The sequence below is a fragment of the Moschus berezovskii genome, chromosome 2 (assembly GCF_049115385.1).
Source record: "Moschus berezovskii isolate FMDL1 chromosome 2, NW_MosBer_1.0, whole genome shotgun sequence".
Lineage (NCBI taxonomy): Eukaryota > Metazoa > Chordata > Mammalia > Artiodactyla > Moschidae > Moschus > Moschus berezovskii.
Window position 1 is genome coordinate 39859402 of NC_142461.1, and position 22661 is coordinate 39882062.

A 22661-nucleotide genomic window follows, 5' to 3' on the forward strand; every position below is an offset into this window, starting at 1 on the left:
TAGCATCAGGATATTTATCACTCTTCTCATAAAATGCTATAATTGCTTATACTATGTGTCAACATGGAATAATTAGTTGGGATTATTTACAAACTGATAATTGGGGGGAAAAAAATAAAGCTTTGTGCAAAGTTGATGAAATGGCTTAACCACCAACTGTCTTTGTAAATAACATCTTGTCAATCCTTGAAATCAGTGAAAACTAGGTAAAGGCTCTGATCATCCACATTCACAAGTGAAAAACAGGATCCAGATGATAAAGGAACTCAATTTCAAGTCAGTCTTGGTCCCGAGGAAATTATGTTTATTTATGGCAAAGTTTAATTTTATGTCTTGTTGTTTACTTACTTGTTAGCTTGTTTTTGTCTAAATCATAAGCTGACCATCTGCAAAATTAGCTGGCATGCTTGTTAAAAGGCACCTTTGGGCTTTACCTCAGACCTGCTTAATCCCAATAATGAGGATCGGGTTCAGGAATCTCCATTTTTAACAGGCTCCTGGGTGAGTCTCATACAAGATTAAGTTTGGACACTGCCGTCTAGACTGATTGATACACACAGCTGGTGTGGGCTTCATGGACAGTTGAAAGGTCTGTTAGTGCAATCCTTTTCTTCTTTGCAAAGTGTATTATCCTATGCAATGAAGGACCAGGGGTCAACAGTCAGCCTACTTGGTAAGAGGGAGATATGGGGACAAACAGGCTATTATCCTGACATTCCCCAAATTGCAGATTGGACAGCCTTATTTTGAGGAAGACTATTTTTGTTGTTGTTTTTCTGTTTATCCATCTCTAAGTACAAGCATCTTTCCTTGTTTTAATGTTGTGCTTCTTTCTTGGTTTTTATTGGGGAGAACTGAAGGATCAGAGGCTCTGCTCTGCTTCTCCCTGGGGCTCCAGTACTCTCAGGTTGAGCTTCTCTTGAGCAGACCACCTACCGTCTCTAGAAACGAATTTGGAGGGCTTCATGCTGGGAGCAAAGATTGCTGATGTTAGCTGCTCTGCATTTAGAGGAAAGGCAGCTAAAACATTAAAATCGATTCATTAATTTGAGGTTAGTTAATCATCGATGTAAAGTAATTGCTTTGATCATTTCTCTAAGTTCTTTAAAGCTTTTTAATCACAAGCTAGGATATATGGTTGTGCAGCTGCTGTGTGTGTCTGTGAGTGTGTCTGTGTTTGCCTGTGTATATCTGTGTGTCTGTCTATATGTGTTTACTATTGTATCTATTTTTAACACTCCAGGAATTTCTCAAAAATTTTAGTGTACCGGTCTCAGGGTTTTTTTGTTTTCCAGTATGATGCAGTTTGATTCTTTTAAAATGTGGATATGCATTTTCTTTCATTTCAGTAGGGTTTTAAACAGGAAGTACAAATAAATTTATGTTCTCTATTCATGTTTTCTGGAAACCCAAAGGGAAAAAAAAAGTATTTAAAAATTCTTGGGAATTCCTTGGTGATCCAGTGGTTAGGACTCTGCTCTTCCACTGCACGGGTCCTGGCTTTGATGGCAGGGGAACTAGGATCCCACAAGCTGCATGGAGGGGGAAAAAATAATTTAGTCACATTTTTATTATAATACATATTCCAAGAGAAAATTTTGCAAATGCATAAAATCACAGAGGAGAGTAAAAGTCAAACAAAATTCCTCTACCCACATTTTGTCTGCTCATAATTATTTTGAAATAAGATTGGCCCTTTTACTGATTATAACATTTTTTAAAGGATGAAAAACAAACACACTGAATAAGAATGTTGGGTTGGGTGGGTTTTATTATTTAATTTTCTATACTTTTATATATTATATGATACAACATTCTGGAAACAAAGAGTTATCACTGGGATGACTATCCTTGAACTTGTATTTTTATGTAAATCATTGAATATTGCCTTAAAATAAATTTTTAAATCAAAAATTTTCTTTAAAAAATATGCTCAAATTTAAGACTTATTGCAGATATTTATAAACTTTGAACTTGTTTATAATTTTGCTGAAGCATTTCCTTACACTCTTGCTTTTGTTGGTAATACATTTTAGAATCTTATCCATTTAGCAAAGATGACATGTCCTTACTGTTTTTATTTTTAGTGTATTAATAAGGTTGACTAATGCATACATGTATTGCCCAATAGTATCACTTCTTTTTAAAATCTACTCTTGCTTCTTGAGGGAAGAGATAAAGGGGCACACAATCTGAAGCAAGAAATCCTAGGTTTGAATTCTGGTTCTGCCACTTCCTAGCTGAGTAACCCTGGGGAGATTACATAAAGGCCTTCCTTTGTCTTAATCTCCTCAATCATAAAAATGGAGAAAATAAGAGTACCTCCCTCAAAAGTTTGTTGGAAAAGTTAAGTGAGTTAACAAACATAAGCAATGAGAAACTACCTGGTTCAGGGGAAATGCTCAATGGATGTTAGTTACAGTAACTAGTACTGCTTTATTTCCTGTTACTAATGATTTTAGCCTTGTGACCAGTGTATGAATGAGCAAAGGACTATGGTGAGTTTGAGTGATTCTTATTTATGGAAAAAAGCACTATCTCTATTTAGAATATTAAATATTTTTTACTAGAAATACCAAAATGTCTTTTCAACTTTATTTTTGGCTTAATTTGAAATGTCTGAATCAGTGCAAAAGTTAAAAAAAAAAAAACTTTTATGGATCTGAATCTATCCGTCTTTTATAGTTTCTTCCTTAGCTTTTAAGTCAAGAAAGAAACAACACTGTAAACACTAGAATATCTTTTCATCAGATTTTTTTCTATTTTTTCACTATTTCATAATTTCACATTTAAAACTTTAGAAGTATTGACTTTTTTAAATTGGTGATTTAACAGTTTTCCCAAATACATAACCCATTAATGCTGCATCATTTATCAAAGAATCCACCTGTTTAATGAGAAAGATATTTTGAAGAAAGGTGGAGGATGGACTTTGCTGATGATTCCAAAATCACAACTTGGGCTCCACATGTGGCTGCTCTACTCAGTTCAGTTCAGTTCAGTCGCTCAATTATGTCCAACTCTTTGCGAACCCATGAATCACAGCACGCCAGGCCTCCCTGTTTATCACCAACTCCCAGAGTTCACTCAAACTCACCTCCACCAAGTCCGTGATGCCATCCAGCCATCTCATTCTCTGTCATCCCCTTATCCTCCTGCCCTCAATTCCTCCCAGCATCAGGGTCTTTTCCAATGAGTCAACTCTTCGCATGAGGTGGCCAAAGTATTGGAGTTTCAGCTTCAGCATCAGTCCTTCCAATGAACACCCAGGATTGATCTCCTTTAGAATGGACTGGTTGGATCTCCTTGCAGTCCAAGGGACTCTCAAGAGTCTTCTCCAACACCACAGTTCAAAAGCATCAATTCTTCGGCAATCAGCTTTCTTCACAGTCCAACTCTCACATCCATACAATACCACTGGAAAAACCGTAGCCTTGACTAGACAGACCTTTGTTGGCAAAGTAATGTCTCTGCTTTTTAATATGCTATCCAGGTTGGTCATAACTTTCCTTCCAAATAGTAAGCGTCTTTTAATTTTATGGCTGCAATCAGCATCCGCAGTGATTTTGGAGCCCCAAAAAATAAAGTCTGACACTGTTTCCACTGTTTCCCCATCTATTTCCCATGAAGTGATGGGACCAGATGCCATGATCTTAGTTGTCTGAATGTTGAGCTTCAAGCCAACCTTTTCACTCTCCTCTTTCACTTTCATCAAGAGGCTTTTTGAGTTCCTCTTCACTTTCTGCCATAAGTGTGGTGTCATCTGCATATCTGAGGTTATTGATATTTCTCTCAGCAATCTTGATTCCAGCTTGTGCTTCTTCCAGCTCAGAATTTCTCATGATGTACTCTGCATATAAGTTAAATAAGCAGGGTGACAATATACAACCTTGACGTACTCCTTTTCCTATTTGGAACCAGTCTGTTGTTCCATGTCCCGTTCTAACTGTTGCTTCCTGACCTGCATGCAGGTTTCTCAAGCTGTAGGTCAGGTGGTCTGGTATTCCCATCTCTTTCAGAATTTTCCACAGTTTGTTGTGATCCACACAGTCTAGAAGAGGTTTAAAATTATAGCAGTGTATAGGGCTTCCCTGGTGGCTTAGAGGGTAAAGCGTCTGCCTGCAATGTGGGAGACCTGGGTTCAATCCCTAGGTCAGGAAGATCCCCTGGAGAAGGAAAAGGCAACCCACTCTGGTACTCTTGCTGGGAAAATCCCATGGATGGAGAAGCCTGGTAGGCTACAGTCCATGGGGTCGCAACTGAGTGACTTTACTTCACTTTGAATAGAGCATCTGTCCATTTCATCCAGAGTAGAATTCCATTCATCAAACCCAGATGTTTTGGAAGCAACCAAAATGTCCATTGACAGATGAATGGATAAAGAAGATGTGGTACATATATGCAATAGAATATTACTGGGCCATAAAGAGGAATGAAATTGGGTCATTTGCAGTGATATGGATGAACCCAGAGTCTGTCACACAGAGTGAAGTAAGAAAGAGACAAGCAGATATTGGTAGCGATGAACATATTTGTAGGATAGGAATAGAGACACAGATGTAGAGAGCAGACTTATGGACATGGTGTGGGGGTAGAGGAGAGTGGGACAAATAGGAAGAGTAGCATTGGCATATATACACTACCATGTGTAAAACACATAGCTAGTGGGAAGTTGCTCTATAGCACAGGTAGCTCAGCTCATTGCTCTGTGATGATCCGGAGGAGTGTGAATGGAGAGGTGGGTGGGAGGGAGGGTCAACTTGGAGGGGGCATATGTATACATATGGGGAGCTGACCCACCTCCCCATTCACACCCCTCCAGATCATCACAAAGCAATGAGATGAGCTATCTGTGCTATACAGCAACTTCCCACTAGCTGTCTGTTGTACACAGGGTAGTGCATATACGTCAATGCTACTCTTCCAACGAAAGAAATGGGAATACCAGACCACCTGAACTGCCTCTTGAGAAACCTGTATGTTGGTCAGGAAGCAACAGTTAAAACTGGAATGGAACAACAGACTGGTTCCAAATAGAAAAGGAGTATGTCAAGGCTGTATACTGTCACTTGCTTGTTTAACTTATATACAGAGTACATCATGAGAAATTCTGGGCTGGAAGAAGCACAAGCTGGAATCAAGATTGCTGGGAGAAATATCAGTAACCTCAGATATGCAGATGACACCACCCTTATGGCAGAAGGAGAAGAAGAACTAAAGAGCCTCTTGATGAAAGTGAAAGAGGAGAGTAAAGAAGTTGGCTTAAAGCTCAACATTCAGAAAACTAAGATCATGGCATCCGGTCCCATCACTTCATGGCAAATAGATGGGGAAACAGTGGAAATGGTGGCAGACTTTACTTTTGGGGGCTCCAAAATCACTGTAGATGGTGACTGCAGCCATGAAATTGAAAGACACTCACTCCTTGGAAGGAAAGTTATGACCAACCTAGACAGCATATTAAAAAGCAGAGACATTACTTTGCCAACAAAGGTCCCTCTGGTCAAGGCTATGGTTTTTCCAGTAGTCATGTATGGATGTGAGAGTTGGACTATAAAGAGAGCTGAGCACAGAATTGATGCTTTTGAACTGTGGTGTTGGAGAAGACTCTTGAGAGTCCCTTGGATTGCAAGGAGATCCAACCAGTCCATCTTAAAGGAGATCAGTCCTGGGTGTTCATTGGAAGGACTGATGTTGAAGCTGAAACTCCAATACTTTGACCACCTGATGTGAAGAGCTGACTTATTGGAAAAGACCCTGATGCTGGGAAAGATTGAGGGCAGGAGGTGAAGGGGATGACAGAGGATGAGATGGTTGGATGGCATCACTGACTCAATGGACATGAGTTTGAGTAAACTGGGAACTGGTGATGACCAGGGAGGACTGGAGTGCTGCAGTCCATGGGGTCACAAAGAGTTGGACACAACTGAGTGACTGAACTGAACTGATAGCTGATTCACACTGTTGTGCAGCAGAAATTAACACGACATCGTAAAGCAAGTATACTTGGATAATAAAATTTTTTAAAAAATAGAAAAGCAATTGATGGCATTTGTTGTCCATAATAAAAATCAAAGTTTTCAAGTGAAAAAAAAAACCCAGATGTGAAAGGTGCCTGCCAAACAGTTGGCAATGTTTCTTCTGAATATCTCATTGTTAGATTTGGAAAGCTATAAGAAATTAGGCCTCTGAAGTCAGTCCTGAAGGCTTTCTGGCAGGAACTCTGGAAGTAGGCAGACAGCAGCAGAAAAAAACCTGGCCATTTAAACACGGTTATGGGCTTCCCAGAAGGCAAAGAATCTGCCTGCAATGTGGGAGACCCGGGTTCGATCCCTGTGTGGGGGAGATCCTGGAGAAGGGAATGGCTACTCACGTTAGTATTCTTGCCTGGAGAATCCCATGGATAGAGGAACCTGACAGGCTACAGACCATGGGGTTACAAAGACTCAGACACAACTGAGCAACTAACACTTTATGGGCTTCTCTGGTGGCTCTAGGTGAGTGATCACACCATCATGATTATCTGGGTCATGAAGATCTTCTTTGTACAGTTCTTCTGTGTATTCTTGCCACCTCTCCTTAATATCTTCTGCTTCTGTTAAAGGACTATTTCTGTCCTTTATTGAGCCCATCTTTGCATGAAATGTTCCCTTGGTATCTCTAATTTTCTTGAAGAGATCTCTAATCTTTCCCACTCTATTGTTTTCCTCTATTTCTTTGCACTGATCACTGAGGAAGAGTTTCTTTTCTCTCCTTGCTATTCTTTGGAACTCTGCATTCAAATGGGTATATCTTTCCTTTTCTCCTTTGCTTTTGGCTTCTCTTATTTTCACAGCTATTTGTAAGGCCTCCTCAGACAGCCATTTTGGTTTTTTGCATTTCTTTTCCTTGGGGATGATCTTGTTCCCTCGGACATGACTGAGCAACTAAACTGAACTGAACTGGTGGCTCAGATGGTAAAGAATCTGCCTGCAATGAGGGAGACCTAAATTTGATCCCTGGGTTGGGAAGATCCCCTGGAGAAGGGAAAGTCTACCCACTCCAGTATTCTTCCCAAGAGAACTCCGTGGACAGAGGAGCCTGGAGGGCTACAGTCCATAGGGTCGCAAAGAGTCAGACACGACTGAGCAACTAACACTTTCACTTTCACTTCATTGGTAAGTTACACCAAAAGAGAGAACATGTTCCACAAGGAAAGGGCTGACCCCAGACTGACTTTTAGTGGTTCATATGCTAGTCTTTTTCATCTTGGAAATTTATTATTAGTAATAACCACTTGCCTTACAATGTTTGTGAATTAGACGAAATAATGACAACATCAAAGAAACCTTTACCAGCTGTACAGAATACTTTGGTATTTACAGAATCTTTTCATGTACATTATCATACTCAAATTGCAATTGTTAATATGCAAAGTTAATTGGTAGCTTAAGGGAAACTAATGAAAAGGAAGCAACAGCAAATCTTAAAATTTTCCTGAGGATTAAAGAAAAGAATTAATTCATGCAGAGCCTACCTCAGTCAAGATAAAGCCCAAAGAAAATTAAGAATTTGAGCAATTGTTTGTTTGTCACCATCCCACTTCCTCTTTATACACATATATATTCTTTATCATATTCTTTTCCATTATGGTTTATCCCAGGATATTGAATATAGTTCCCTGTGCTGTATAGGACCTTGCTGTTTATCTATTCCATATATAATAGCTTGCATCTCTTAATCCCAAATTCCCAGTCTTTCCCTCCCCCACACCCGTCCCCCTTGGCAACAACAAGTCTGTTTTCTTTATCTGTGAGTCTGTTTTTGCTTCATAGATGTGTTGATTTGTGTCATATTTTATTTATTTTTTTAAATGATTTTTATTCCTTTATTATTATTTCTTCTTTATCTGTGGAATTAGAGGGTGGGAGAAAGACCAAGAATTCAGACATGAGACAAATCTGGATGAACTTAGAATGCTATCCAGTAGTTGGAGTATATTGTAAGAAGAAGTGTTCCAAAAACAAAAAGGAATGTTGAAGCAACTTTCTCTGGAGATGCATCATGGCAGAGAGTCCCCATGAGTATGTTTGTTTGCATCCAGCTACTTCTGTTTGAATTGGAGGACACATATTTGGAAACTTCTGGTTGATGACAGCACACCAGTAAACAGTTATTCTTTGATTCAGAGTGAACAACTGTTGCCATCAAGCTTCATCGCAATGACCTATGTGAGAAATCTCACCCGTAAGCACCACATGCCTAGGGAAGCAGCATCATTCATTTGGGCTTTCAAGGTTTATTGCATGCCTACTAAGTGCAGGGACTGGCCGAGGCCCTTCAGGAAAACAGGCCTAAATCTCAGTTGCTGGTGTGAACTGGTGCAGGGAATTCGGAAAGGGGAAAGGTGACTGGCCACAGGAAAGTTACATAATACAGCTCTCAAAAATATTCTTCAGCAAGGTGATTGGGTGGGACCGCCTGATTTGTGTCATATTTTAGATTCCACATATAAGCAAGATCAGAATGGCCATCATTAGAAAGTCTATAAATAATGGAGAGCATGTAGAGAAAAGAGAATCCTCTTACACTGTTCATGGGAACATAAACTGGTACAGTCAGTATGTAAAATAGCATGCATATCCTAAAAAAACTAGATTATATGGCCATATAATCCAGCAATCCCACTCCTGGGCGTATATCCAGACACAACTATCCTTCAAAAAGATACCTGCATGCCTATGTTCATAGCAGAACTATTTACACTAGCCAAGACATGGAAACAACCTAATTGTCCATAGACAGATGAATGGATAAAGAAGATGTGGTACATATATACAGTGGAATGTTACTCAGCCATCAAAAAGAGTTTGATTCCTGGTTGGGGAGCTGAGATCTCACATGCCTCATGGCCAAAAAACCAAAACTTAAAACAGAAACAATATTGTAACAAATAAATACTTTAAAAAAAAGAAAATCAGAAGAGGGAAAAAAAATATTTCAAAAGACATATTTGATGAAAGAGTGTTATCCAAAATATATAAAGAACTCTAAGAACTCAACAATAAGAAACAAATAACTCAATTAAAAAATGGACCAAAGACCTTGACAATCACCTCATAAGGCAAATAAGCATATGAGAAGATGCTCTACAGCATGTCATTAAGGAAATGCAAATTAAAGGAACAATGTGATGCCACCACATACCTCTAAAATGGCCAAAATCTATAACACAAAACTGAAGCCATGAATTGTGTGGAGGCAAGGGTTTAAGAGAAATATCGGAAACTTTTCCTCAAGTTTGTTGTATACCTAAACTATTCTTTAAACAAAATTAGGTCTTGAAAAAAGAAATCTAATCTAGTTGATAACATAGGTAATAAGAACAATGTGCTTTCATTCTTAGTTCACTTGTGACCAGGATTCAATCCTGACCAAATGCTGACTGGACAGGTGGCCTCCTCTGCCTTTATAACTCTATTTTTGTCTTTCTAAAGTCTTCTGGCTTTCTCAGAGTTGACTCACTCTTCTGTACAGAATTTCTGAGAACTATTTTTCCCAAGGAATGACATAGAATATTGGTATTTGGAAAACCTTTCAACTTCTTCCCAATACTTAAATTGTTCCTACAAATCTAAAGCTATATTTCCTCCATAAGAATAATCCTAGGGACATCCCTAGGTTGTTCAGTGGTTGGGAATCCAACTGCCAATGCAGGAGACATGAGTTCAAATCCTGGTCCAGGAAGATCCCTCATGCTGCAGGGCAAGTAAGCCTGCCAGCTACAACTACTGAGCCCATGCACCCTAGAGCCTGAGAACTGCAGCAAGAGAAGCCACAGCAATAAGAAGCCTGTGCACCAAAATTAGAGAGCAACCCTTGCTCGCCACACCTAGAGAAAAGCCCAAGTGCAGCAATGAAGACCCAGCCCAAAAAATAAAGTAAAAATAATAATTTAAAAAGGGATATTTCCTTTTTAAAAAAGGAATATTTCTAATGATAAAAGTCTAATTCAGTAGGCAGTTAGATTAACATGGAAAACAACTGATTGGACTAGCTAATAACATGGATTAAATGGCTACAACTAGACGACTATAACAATAACTCATATTTTATAGCATTGTATAAAATTTTTACAGACAAATTCCCTTCATAAATTCATATTTTGCAAAATATTTGTGTCAGCAAAATATCTTGGTCCTTCAGGACTTCCCCAGCAGTACAATGGTTGGAACTCCACCTTCCAATGTAGGGGGTGCAGGTTCGAGCTCCAGTTGGGGAACTAAGGTTCCTGGGTGTGGCCAAAAAAAAATTTTTTTAATACCCTGGTCCTTCAAACAATCTTAAGAGATGGGCAAACTAAGGTGCCCACTTTAACAATGGTACTCATTTAGATAAGGAAGTTGCAACTTAGAGAAAAGCTAAATAACTTGCAGAAGAATACACAGCAGCAAATAGAAACTTGAACTTGGGTCTTTTGTTTCCATATCTATCACTTTTCATATTATCCTATCATACCCTGATATGATGCACTTTAGTGTTCTTATAGAACTTCACAGATCTCCTAAGTGCCTTCTCCTACATTTTCTCATTTCTCCCACAAAGATAACTTTCTAACAGAATCACATTTTTAAAGATATTCTTCTTAAACTAAAGGATTAGTCACATTTCAGGCAGTATGACAAATCCATGGGTGATTTATTTTGAGTCTTTCAACATAGGGAGCCATATGCTCCCAAGAATGTACCAAATAACACTAAAAAGAGAAATTTAACCTAGATAAGAGTGATGATCTTTTAACTTGGAGATGGGTTACAAAAAAATCATGGAAATTTTCGAGTTATTTATTCCTCTATTTCTTAAGACAAAGTGCAAAGAACCTTGTAAAAGATAATTTTGTTAAAATTTTTAAGACTTAGGGATCATGACAGTTTGTTAGCAATTTATACTCAGTACTTTCCTAGACACAGAAGCTCACTGTAAGAAATGTTGGTTAAAAACAAAGAAAAAGAACATATTGCTTGTGTCATAAAGAATTTATATGACAAAACAAAATATCAACATAGACAAAATCATATATTATAAAAGTAGCCAAGGCTTCAGAGGGAGGCAGTGATCAGCTGGGGCTGAGGTTGCTTGAAAGTTTTCAGGAGGTGGGAAGATTTGCAAAGCTCCTTTGGTGATATGACAGAGGGAGGAGCATTTTATGTGTTTTGTGTGGCATGAGCTTCCCAAGAAGCTGGATATATTACATATTATACAATGCAATTTTCTAATGTACATAAGAAACCAGGAAGAAAACTGCCTTGTTGGTAAGAAAGAGAAGATGAGAAGCAACAGGAGCTGGAAGTCTCTTTTCTGACTAAGATACGGAATTTGGAATGGCATGATAGCCAGTCATACCCTACCGGAAAGTTAAGATATGAAAATGTTTTCATAGTTAAGAAAAAAATGTTTCTGTTCTGTTCAAACAGAACGGAGCAAGCGTTCTGTTTGCTCTGTGTAGAAGCAATGAGGAGGAGCCAGGATGTTGTGTAACAGGACCATGTGTAATAACAACAACCCACAGGCAGTGTGCTAGGCACCAGAGCTTCCAGCAGAACAATCTCATCCTGTGTCCAACGTGTTCCCAAAAGGCAGCAGGAGATAAGGTGGAAGCCCACCTTACCCTGTGTGGGTGAGAGACGATTTCTGGAGGAAATATGGGAACTGATGTGAAGTGTGGCTGTGCGTGAATCAGCAACAGGGAGGGATGCTGAAGAGGGCATTCAAACAGAGAGCCATGTCCATGAAGAAGGAAGGAGATGGGGAGAGCCGGCTGGAGCATCACTGAGAGAAGGAAGTGGAAATGTGGCTTAAAGTCCTGAGGATGGAAACAACCAGCAGAGAAATGCAGGGGAAAGGGCAGAACTGAGAGAAAATGTGAACCAGGAAGTAAACTGCCTTGTTGATAAGAATGAGAAGATGAATGAGAAAATACTAGCAGGACTTGGTTACTGACTGGCACTGGACGATAAAAGGGATGATGCGGTTTTAAAAAGTCCCAAATGGTGTGAGTCTTGGGGACCAAAAGAATGAGAGAAGTGTTGGCTAAAATGGAAAGGCAGGAAGGTACTGTTTGAGGAAGGAAAAGAAGCTAATCTTGACCTTCCTCATGTTAAATTTCAGGTAACATTAGAACATACAGGTGTCAGGTGGGGAAGACTTTGGGGATTGAAGAGCATGTGAAATAGGAGGATGGGGCTAAGATGAGAGCTGGAGACAGATTTAGGGATATTCTAGACACAGGTGGAAGCTAAGATCACGTGTACATGAATTTCTTGAAGGAATTCAATGTATTTGAGAAAATAAATTATTTTCTAATAGAACTCACACACACATAGCATAGATCAGAGTATGGCATAACCCTATTGTACACCTCCTTCAGACATCTGGAGTACAATTAACAAAGGAGCATAGTGTTGGTAAACTAGTTCGACTGACTCTTACATGTCAATAACCAGTTGGTGGACTTCCCTGGTGGTCCAGTGGTTAAGAATCCCGTGCCAAAGCAGAGGACAGGGGTTCAATTCCTGGTCCAGGAACTAAGATCCCACATGCCTGGAGGCCAAGTAATCCCAGGCACCAACAAGAGCGCCTACATACTGCAACTAAGACCTTATTCAGCCAAATGAATAAACATTTTTTAAAAATATATCTAATTGGTTTCTAGTCAGGAACTATGAGATCGACACTTCTCAACTATTTATTAAGATCTACTATGAAATTTGCATTTATTCTCTCCACAAAACTTTTTTACTTGTATGGAAAAGTTCAAGAGATACAAATATATCTAGTGAGATATCTGTCTAGATATCAAATATCTTTTGATAAAAGAATATCTTGAGGATTAGTTGAATTTTAATACACATATACCATATTTCCAATAAAACATAAATAGGCTTTAGAAATTAAAGAAACTTAATATAGCAATTATATATTGAACCCTAGTTCACCTGATTTGAAAAACTTTTAGATAAAATTATTATCTAATTTTTCAGGTCTAATAATTTTCCCTGAGTTAAATCAATGGGATCTGTATGAAAAGTTATAGATAATGTAATAAACCTAATACCAAAGTAAACATAATTTACTCTGAATCGTCTATTAGTGACCTGGGTAATTTTATTATTTTTACTAGGTTACCAGGTTAAACTAGACATCTGAAAAAATAGGCTCTAATAAGAAATTCAAATAGCTCCTGCCATTCTTGAAAATAAAAGAATATCCCTTCACAGAGTAAATAGAAATAGCCTTTCATTTTAGGTGGTACCAACATCACGTCATGGGAAATAGATGGGGAAACAGTGGAAACAGTGTCAGACTTTATTTTGGGGGGCTCCAAAATCACTGCAGATGCTGATTGCAGCCATGAAATTAAAAGACGCTTACTCCTCAGAAGGAAAGTTATGACCAACCTAGAGAGTATATTAAAAAGCAGAGACATTACTTAGCCAACAAAGGTCTGTCTAGTCAAGGCTATGATTTTTCCAATATTCATGTATAGATGTGAGAGTTGGACTGTGAAGAAAGCTGATTGCCGAAGAATTGATGCTTTTGAACTGTGGTGTTGGAGAAGACTCTTGAGAGTCCCTTGGACTGCAAGGAGATCCAACCAGTTCATTCTAAAGGAGATCAGTCCTGGGTGTTCATTGGAAGAACTGATGCTGAAGCTGAAACTCCAATACTTTGGCCACTTCATGAGAAGAGTTGACTCATTGGAAAAGACCCTGATGCTGGGAGGGATTGGGGCCAGGAGAAGAAGGGGATGACAGAGAATGAGATGGATGGATGGCGTCACCAACTTGATGGACATGAGTTTGAGTGAACTCCGGGAGTTGGTGATGGACAGGGAGGCCTGGCGTGCTGTGATTCATGGGGTCACAAAGAGTTGGACATGACTGAGCGACTGAACTGAACTGAACTGAAGGATAGGTACCAATGACTAATATCGGGTAGATATTTTTGACAGGCACTTTTCAGAATATTACAATATTACAAAAGAGAAACATCTACTGAAGTCAATTCTGTATGTGTGCTCAGTTGCTCAGTCAAGCATGTCTGACTCTCTGCGACCCCATGGACTGTAGGCTCCTCTGTCCATGGAATTTTTCAGGAGTGGGTTGCGACTTCCTCCTCCAAGGGATCTTCCCAACCCAGGGATTGAACCCGTATCTCCTGAGTCTTCTGAATTGGCAGGCATATTCTTTAATACTGTGCTACCTGGGAAACCCAAAGTCAATTCTACCACTCACCTTTTGAGGAGTTTGAACCTTACTAGTTAGAATTCATATTTTGTTGTTTGCAATAAATAAGTACTGTACTAACCTCTGGATATGTAATCACTATAATATTTATTTTAGTAAGCTATAAAAAGCAGCAGACCTTCCCTTGTGGCTCAACTGGTAAAGAATCTGCTTGCAATGTTGGAGACCTGGGTTCAATCCCTGGGTTGGGAAGATCCCCTGGAGAAAGGAAAGGCTACCCACTCCAGTATTCTGGCCTAGAGAATACCACGGACTGTATAGTCCATGGGGTCACAAAGAGTCGGACACAACTGAGCCACTTTCACTCACTCACTCAAAAAGCAGCAAATATTATCTTCAAAACAAAATAGGTCAAATAACTTAAGGAATTAGTGTGAGATTTAGAAAGAGACTAATTTTCCAGATGATTTATCTGAAAACCTGTTGAAACAGAGTTTTATTTTCTATGAGATAATTAATGAAGGCTTGTGAAGTGAAAGTCGCTCAGTCGTGTCAGACTCTTTGCAGCCCCATAGACTATGCAGTCCATGGAATTCTCCAGGCCAGAAGGTGAACTACCAGGGAAGCAAAATCTCCTGAATGTCATTTTGACTCAGTCATGTTCATTATGGGAAATGATCTAACTGCAAAGAACAGAGCCACACTTTTAATGAGAGATAAAATTCTAATATGAATAAGTGGCTTTTCATTTCTGAAGTCCCAGGAATTTTTCCTACAGGAATCAGAGCAGCAGAATCAGGAGCTCCACTGATTGAGAAGGTAGGGACAGAGAATGTACTGGGGGAAGATTTTAGGAGGGTGTGTAGTGTTGTAATTCAGGAATTGCCTGTTGGATTAACATTTTAACTTAAAAGTTTTACCAATTATTAATTACCTCGTAAATAGAATATCAATTCTTGAAAAATTTCCCTTACCTGTTCTGGGCTGAATTTTGTGAATCCCCCAAAATTCAAGTGCTAAAACCCTAATCCCCAGTGTTCTAGTATTTGGAAGTGGCATTTTGGGGAGATCATTAGGTGAGGAGAGTAGAGCCCTCTTGATGGGGTTAGTGTTCAGAAGAGTCAAAAGAGAGCTGAGCTCTCTTTGCGCCATGTTAGGATACTGCTAGAAGGTGGCTGTCTGCCAACCAGAAACAGGGCCTTCACTAGCAACAAAATTTTCCAGCACCCTAGATGTTCAGATGACACCACCCTCATGACAGAAAGCAAAGAGGAACTAAAGAGCCTCTTGATGAAGGTGAAAGAGGAGAGTGAAAATCTGGCTTAAAATTCAACAATAAAAAAACTAAGATCATGGCATCCAGTCCCATCACTCCATGGCAAAGAGAAGGGGAAAAAGTAGAAGCAGTAACAGATTTTATTTTGGGGGGCTCCAAAATCACTGTGGATAGTGACTGCAGCCATGAAGTTAGAAGATGCTTGTTTCTTGGAAGGAAAGCTATGACAAACCTAAACAGCATATTAAAAAGAAAAGATATCACTTTGCCAACAAAGATCTGAACAGTCAGAATTTTGGTTTTTCCAGTAGTCATATCTGGATGCGAGAGCTGGACCATAAAAAAGGCTAAGTGCCAAAGAATTGATACTTTTGAACTGTGGTGTTAGAGAGTCCCTTGGACAGCAAGGATATCAAAGCAGTCAATGCTAAAGGAAATCAACCCTGAATACTCACTGGAAGGACTGATGCTGAAGTTGAAGCTTCACAACTTTGGCCACCTGATGCAAAGAGCCGACTCATTGCAAAGACCCTGATGCTGGGAAAGATTGAAGGCAAAAGGAGAAGAGGGCAACAGAGGACAAGATGGTTGGATGGCATCACAGACTCAACGGACATGACCTTGAGTGAACTCCAAGATAATGGAGGACAGGGAGGCCTGGCGTGCTGCAGTCCATGGGGTGTGAAGAGTCAGACCCAACTGAGCAACTGAACAACAACCATCTTCAACTTCCCATCCACCAGAACTGCAAGAAATAAATGTCCCAGCCTATGGTATTTTGTTAAAGCAGCCTGAACTAAAACATTGTACAAATACATTATTATACTTATTAGCAGTTTCTCTTTTTCTGTGACTCTCTACTTGTCCTCTGACTCTCTTGCACTAATTAGAATTGACTGATGGCAGTGAGCCAAGTGCTAAGCATTTCACAAGCATCAATTTAATGCTCCACAACTCAATAATGTATCTATTTACAGTACAGATGTATATGAAATATAGATGTAATTATACATCTGTCTGTATCTACGTAAATACTGCATCTACAACCATCTATATCATCTGGGTATGAAAGTGAAAAGTAAAAATTGTGAGTAGCTCAGTCGTGTATGACTCTGTGATCCCATGGCTGTAGCCTGCCAGGAGACTTGGGTTTGATCCCTGGGTTGGGAAGATCCGCTGGAGAAGGGAAAGGCTACCCACTTCAGTATCCTGGCCTGGAGATTTCCATGGATTGTACATCCATGGGGTCGCACAGAGTCGGACACAACTGAGTGACTTTCACTTTCAAGTTATCTGTCACATTTGTTTCTTTATCTTCTGGGTCTAGGTCTTCATCGATCTTTTACTATGAAGTTGGGAGAAGTCACATCAAGGCAGAAAGCCAGATTCCCTTTCAAATCCAGAATCCTACAAATAAATCTGACCTAGGAACTGATTGGCAATATGTGGTTGACAGAAAATGAACCACTGCCAAAAAGACTACAGCCCAGGAGAGAATTGCAGTGTTTCCCAGTGTGACGCCTGTAGAGTTCATCAGGGTTTCTTCCAGTGATTACAGAGCTTTAATGTAGCAAAGCCTCCAAGTGGAAATGCTGTGGCAGAACATAAGAATATTTTTAAATAGTTTTATAGTTTCTATTGTATGCATCAATTGCCCTCCAGAAATGTGATTTGCAGCCCTATCCATAAAATGTAAGCAATAATTTTAAAAGTATTCATTTGAGAGGCAAAATTGTATTCCATTATTTTAGCTTGCATTTCTTTAAATATTAATGAGGGAACATTTTTAACATGTTTATTAACCACTTTTACAGCTTGTTTTTTAAATGACCTGCTCATGTCCTTTACTTAACAGGCCATTCAAAGAATAATGTGTACAATTAAAGGACGCAGTTTCATGGAACAGATCATTTATCTGTGTTTTTTAAAGAAAGGCACTAAACAAAAGTATTTTTGTCACTATCAGGTAACAGGTGTAACTTGGAGAATGACAAGTAAAACTACAATTTATCTAATATTTTAAAGCAAAGGTTTTTATTTATGTTCTGAGAGTACTGTCAGGGATAATTCCCTAAGTCTCAGGAAATTGATAGTAAACCCTTTTCCTTGTGGGTTATTACCACCATCCCTCACATCCAAACTTTATGTTCAGCTCTTAGCAACCGATGTTCCTCATTCATTACTTCAATCGAATGCTACATTTCTAGATTGTTTTCCTGGGATCATTAATAGGCCAGAAGAAATTTAGATAAAGAGGCTAAAAACAACCACATTTTTCTATGCTGCACAATATAGCTAGAAAAAATCCAGCTTTAGAGCGTCTTTAGAGTTGTCATTGAATGTTGTATGAGTTTCACAAGAATCATATTTCAACATTTATACAATTCTACCAGGAAATTTCAGGAATTCCTTTCATCTTCTAAAGTGCTTTGGGGTCCATGACAATGTTATTATTTCTCCTTGGCATATATACCTCTCCCCTTGTAAATCTCTGCTTTGTAGCTACATGCAGGCAGTTAAGCAGAGGTACTGGACTGACTGGATTCATGGGGTCGCGGAGAGTTGGACACGACTGAGCGACTGAACTGAACTGAACTGGACTGTTGGAAGAGGTCATCAAGAGGACATGACTACCAATTGACACATAAGCTGTGTCTGGACAATCAGAAGATCCCCACCCCCTCCCCTGCCTTGGAATGTACACTTTGCTCACCGTTTCCATAGCTAGAGCCATTTTCAAGGACACAACTTTGAGAGATCAATGGACTGTTGAGACCATCTGGACATTGAACCCAACTAAGGCCTCTATATTTTTTTAATTTTTTAATTTTTTTGGTCATGCCCTATAGCACGTGGGATCTTAGTTCTTTGACCAGGGATGGAACCCATGCTCCCTGCACTGGAAGCATGGAATTTTAACCACTGGACCACCAGGGAAGTCCCTCTATATCAACTTTTAAGATACTACTAGCAGGCAAGTACAGAGATTACTTCCTATGGCCACCCAAGTCAAGCTTCATTTGGAAGGTCCTTTGCTAATTAAACTGGCCACCTACCAATTTGGAATGGTCTGCCTCTCTTTGGTCTCTCACCTTCTATGTCCAGGGGCCAGTTTCAGATTTCACCTAGGGAGCTCCTAAGGTTTTGAACAAACACAGATACACCCTTATTTCATATCCAAGATCTTTAAAAAATTTCTGCCCAAAGTTTAAGAATCAGTTGGTATATGCAGTACAAATAATAAAAGGAAAATCGCCTTTGCTTTATATTTGAGTTACACTTAAAAAGAAAGAAAAATATTTAACACCTTACAACCTCTAACTACTTCCCTTGGGGTAGTTTCTCACTGATGAATTTCTAAAAAACATAACGGTTTGACTCTAGAAAGTCTTGGCACAGAAATTGAGGATTTGGGTCAGTCCAAGTTCTGCCGTTAGGGTGAAACAGGAAGAGTGAACATTAGTGCTCAGGTGCAGACTAGACTAATAATAATGATAAGAGGAACCTCAGATCTCCCAAGGGGATATTAATGGGAAGGCAGAGCAAGGAACTTGGAATGGAATCAATGCTGAAGGCTCAGCTTTATGACCCAGGGGCCACTAACAGCACAAAATGAATCTCAGAGAATAATGGCATCCACTGGTCAATGCTGAACTGATAAACCCCAGGTTGAGTTGGCAGCTGGGTGATCTTTATGACCAACCAGAGATCCATAAGTACAGAGTAATATCAAAATTTCCTTGAAATAGCTTAAGCTCTTCCTGCTTCTGTCTATGGTTCTATAACTATATCAGAAAAGGACCTAAAGCCTGAAGAAGGCTGTGTTTGTGAGGGGCACAGAAGATCAGACTCAGCAGTGAGATGGAATGGGCAATTTTCCAAGCCAGGTTTCCTGTGCACCTGCTCCATTCATACTCTCCATGCACTACCTCGACAGTTCCTGCATTGATGGGAAAGTTATTTGATTCTCTAAGCTAGTGGATTTCTAGAATTCAAAGAGGCAGTCTTTTCTTCCTTTAAAAATTAGGTACAGTAAAAACCATTTTGGAAAACATGGTTGGCAATTTTGGCAAATTTGGCAATTTCTTATCATCTTAAACATATGGTTATCATAGGACCTAGCAATTCCACATCTATGTATTTAGTGAATAAAGTAGCTATTATCACCCGTTTTATAAACGAGTAACCGGTCGCGGAGAGTCGGACACGACTGAGCGACTGAACTGAACTGAACCCTACAAGGCTGCATGTAGGCTAAATGACTTGCCCAGAGTCACAGACCTAATGAGTTGTGGGAGCTGAAATTGATACTCAATGTTATGTCCCCTCTTCCCCATCAAACCTGGCATTTCATTATATCATGGCATCTCCTGAAAAAAATAAAGAAATATTTTACCCCAAGTTTAGCTTAGGAAGGTAAAAAGGAAACATCTTTTAAAAAATAATTATTCGTTATTGTGAAAACTGTATTTCTGTAAATATTTTTATCAGTGATTTTAATAATCATTCGTGTGTTTCTTGTTTTACTAAAATATTTTAATATTTAATACATCAAATCAATTGCCTATGGTGTTGACTTCATATAAATGGAGGTTGTATGATTATTACTAAAACATTTTACTAGAGCCTTTATGAAAACCAAATTCTTATCTCAGGACCGGTTTCTGAAAGAATGAAACATGCCCATCTGGTTAGCTGTCACGAGTTAAACAAGAATTTTTTTGTTGCTGTTGTTAAACAAGACTTTTTTTTTTTCCTGGAAAACAATTTTACATTCATTTACAATTTTTTTACTAGCACAGAATTATAAGTCTGTCAAATTTACATTTAGTAACTTCTCCATTCTCTAGATATAAACATTAGAAAATGTCTCCCTGGACCTCCCCTCCCGCACCGCGCACGCTCCGCCCGCCGGGAGCCGCGCCTTCCGCCTGGAAGAGCGAGCGCGCGCGCGCGAGCGACGGCTTTCTCGCGCCTACGCAGGGGAGAAAGCGCTGTGCTTCGAGCTTGACCCCGCCGAGGGGCCAGTGCTCTACGATGCCAAGATTGTCGATGTTTTTGTTGGGAAAGAAGAAAAAGGCAGAAAAATCCCAGAATATCTGATCCATTTTCATGGTTGGAACAGAAGTTGGGATAGATGAGCAGCCGAGGATCGTGTCCTTCGTGACGCCGATGAAAATCGGAGATTACAGCGGAAATTGGCCAGAAAGGCTGTAGCTCGCCTGAGAAGCACAGGAAGAAAGAGGAAGCGCGGCAGGTTGCCTGGGGTGGACTCTGTCTTAAAAAGCCTCCCTGCTGACGAGAAAAATGAAAACGAATAATACTCAATAAGCAGTTCCTCTGACAGTGAAGAAAAGGACGGAGAAATAAGTGAAGAAAAAGATATTGAAGAAAAGTCTGAAGTGAAGGAAGGACCAGGGCTGCACACACACACACAAAAAGGAAATGGAAGAAAGAACAGTAACTATAGAAATCCCTGAAGTTCTGAAGAAGAAGCTTGAGGATGATTGTTACTATATCAACCGGAGGAAAAGGTTAGTGAAAGTTCCATGCCAGACCAACATCATAACTATTTTGGAATCGTACGTGAAGCATTTTGCTATCCATGCAGCTTTTTCAGCCAATGAGAGGCCTCGTCACCATCATGCTATGCCACTCGCCAACAAGAATGTGCATTATATCCCAGAAGAAAAGAACGTTGACCTTTGTAAGGAGATGGTGGATGGATTAAGAATAACCTTTGATTACACTCTCCCATTGGTTTTGCTCTATCCATACGAACAAGTTCAGTATAAAAAGGTGACTTCGTCCAATTTTTTTCTTCCAATTACGGAAAGTACCACAAACACTAATAGGAACCAGGAGGAGCTCTTTCCAGGTCCACCTTTGTTGAATCCATCTACACCACAGTCCACAGAGAGTCAGCCAACCTCAGGCGAACCAACCACCCCCAAAAGGCGCAAAGCCGAGCCGGAAGCCTTACAGTCTCTGAGGCGGTCCACGCGCCACTCTGCCAATTGCAACAGGCAGTCCGAGAGCAGCGCCTCGCCTCAGCCCAAGCGCGGGCAGCAGGACATGTCCGCCAGCATGCCCAAGCTGTTCCTGTACCTGGAAGAGAAGACATCTGTTCATAGCAGATCATCCTCGCCTGTTCCTCTGACCCCTAGCAAGGAAGGGAGTGCGGTGTTTGCTGGCTTTGAAGGCAGAAGAACCAAAGAAATAAATGAGGTCCTTTCCTGGAAACTTGTACCTGATGGTTATCCTCCAGGTGACCAACCACCTCCACCGTCTTACATTTATGGGGCTCACCACTTGCTGCGTTTGTTTGTGAAACTTCCTGAAATCCTTGGAAAGATGTCCTTTTCTGAGAAGAACCTGAAGGCTTTACTGAAGCACTTTGATCTCTTTCTGAGGTTTTTAGCAGAGTACCATGATGACTTCTTCCCAGAGTCTGCCTATGTTGCTGCCTGTGAAGTGCTCTACAGCAGAAAGAACTCCAGGGCGATTTATTGAGGTTTTGATGGTTCTTTCCCAGTAAAGAACTAGGGAGTCGGTGGACCTTCTTTCCACAGAAAGCAAATGTGACACCCTGGGGGACTCTGGTAGAGGCGGGTCCATTTGTTTGAGTTGCTTATCTACTGTAGTTATTTCTGTTAAGGATTACCTCCTGGGTGCCTCCGTGGTCTCCAACATCTAACCCTTGCCACCATACACGTGATCTATGATGGCAGGAAAACAGCAGCTATGTTCACAATGAATAGTTCATAAACATGTGCTTAGGTTGGGCTGTTTCAGTAGACAAAGGTACTTGTTAGCAGTGACCATGTCTTTTAGTTATTTGTTAGCATTAAACAAAATCGTTTTGCAAACTGTTTTCATTCTTGTGATGAGGCTGAGCAACTCTGTCCCACAAATTTTTAGTTTTGCTTGGAAACTGCAAAGTAGTCCCCGAATATTTTAGAGTGAATTGATATTGCTGGCAAAAGAAAATTTGCATCTATACATTTGCTTGTTACAGTTCTTTTTCTATAAAACCTTGTTTTTGGTGATCTAAATAAAGCTTTGCCTGAATGTCTAAGATTTTGTAGCTATGCTTGATTGTGTAATATCATGGTTTCTTTTCTGTAAAATGTTAGTTTTTGGCCATTTCAAATAAACCA

General features: G+C 39.8%; 1 pseudogene; it reads left to right on the top strand.

The window, feature by feature from the left end:
- Positions 1-20204: 20204 nt before the first annotated feature.
- On the top strand, positions 20205-22051 carry LOC129538559 (MSL complex subunit 3 pseudogene; annotated as a pseudogene).
- Positions 22052-22661: the final 610 nt, after the last annotated feature.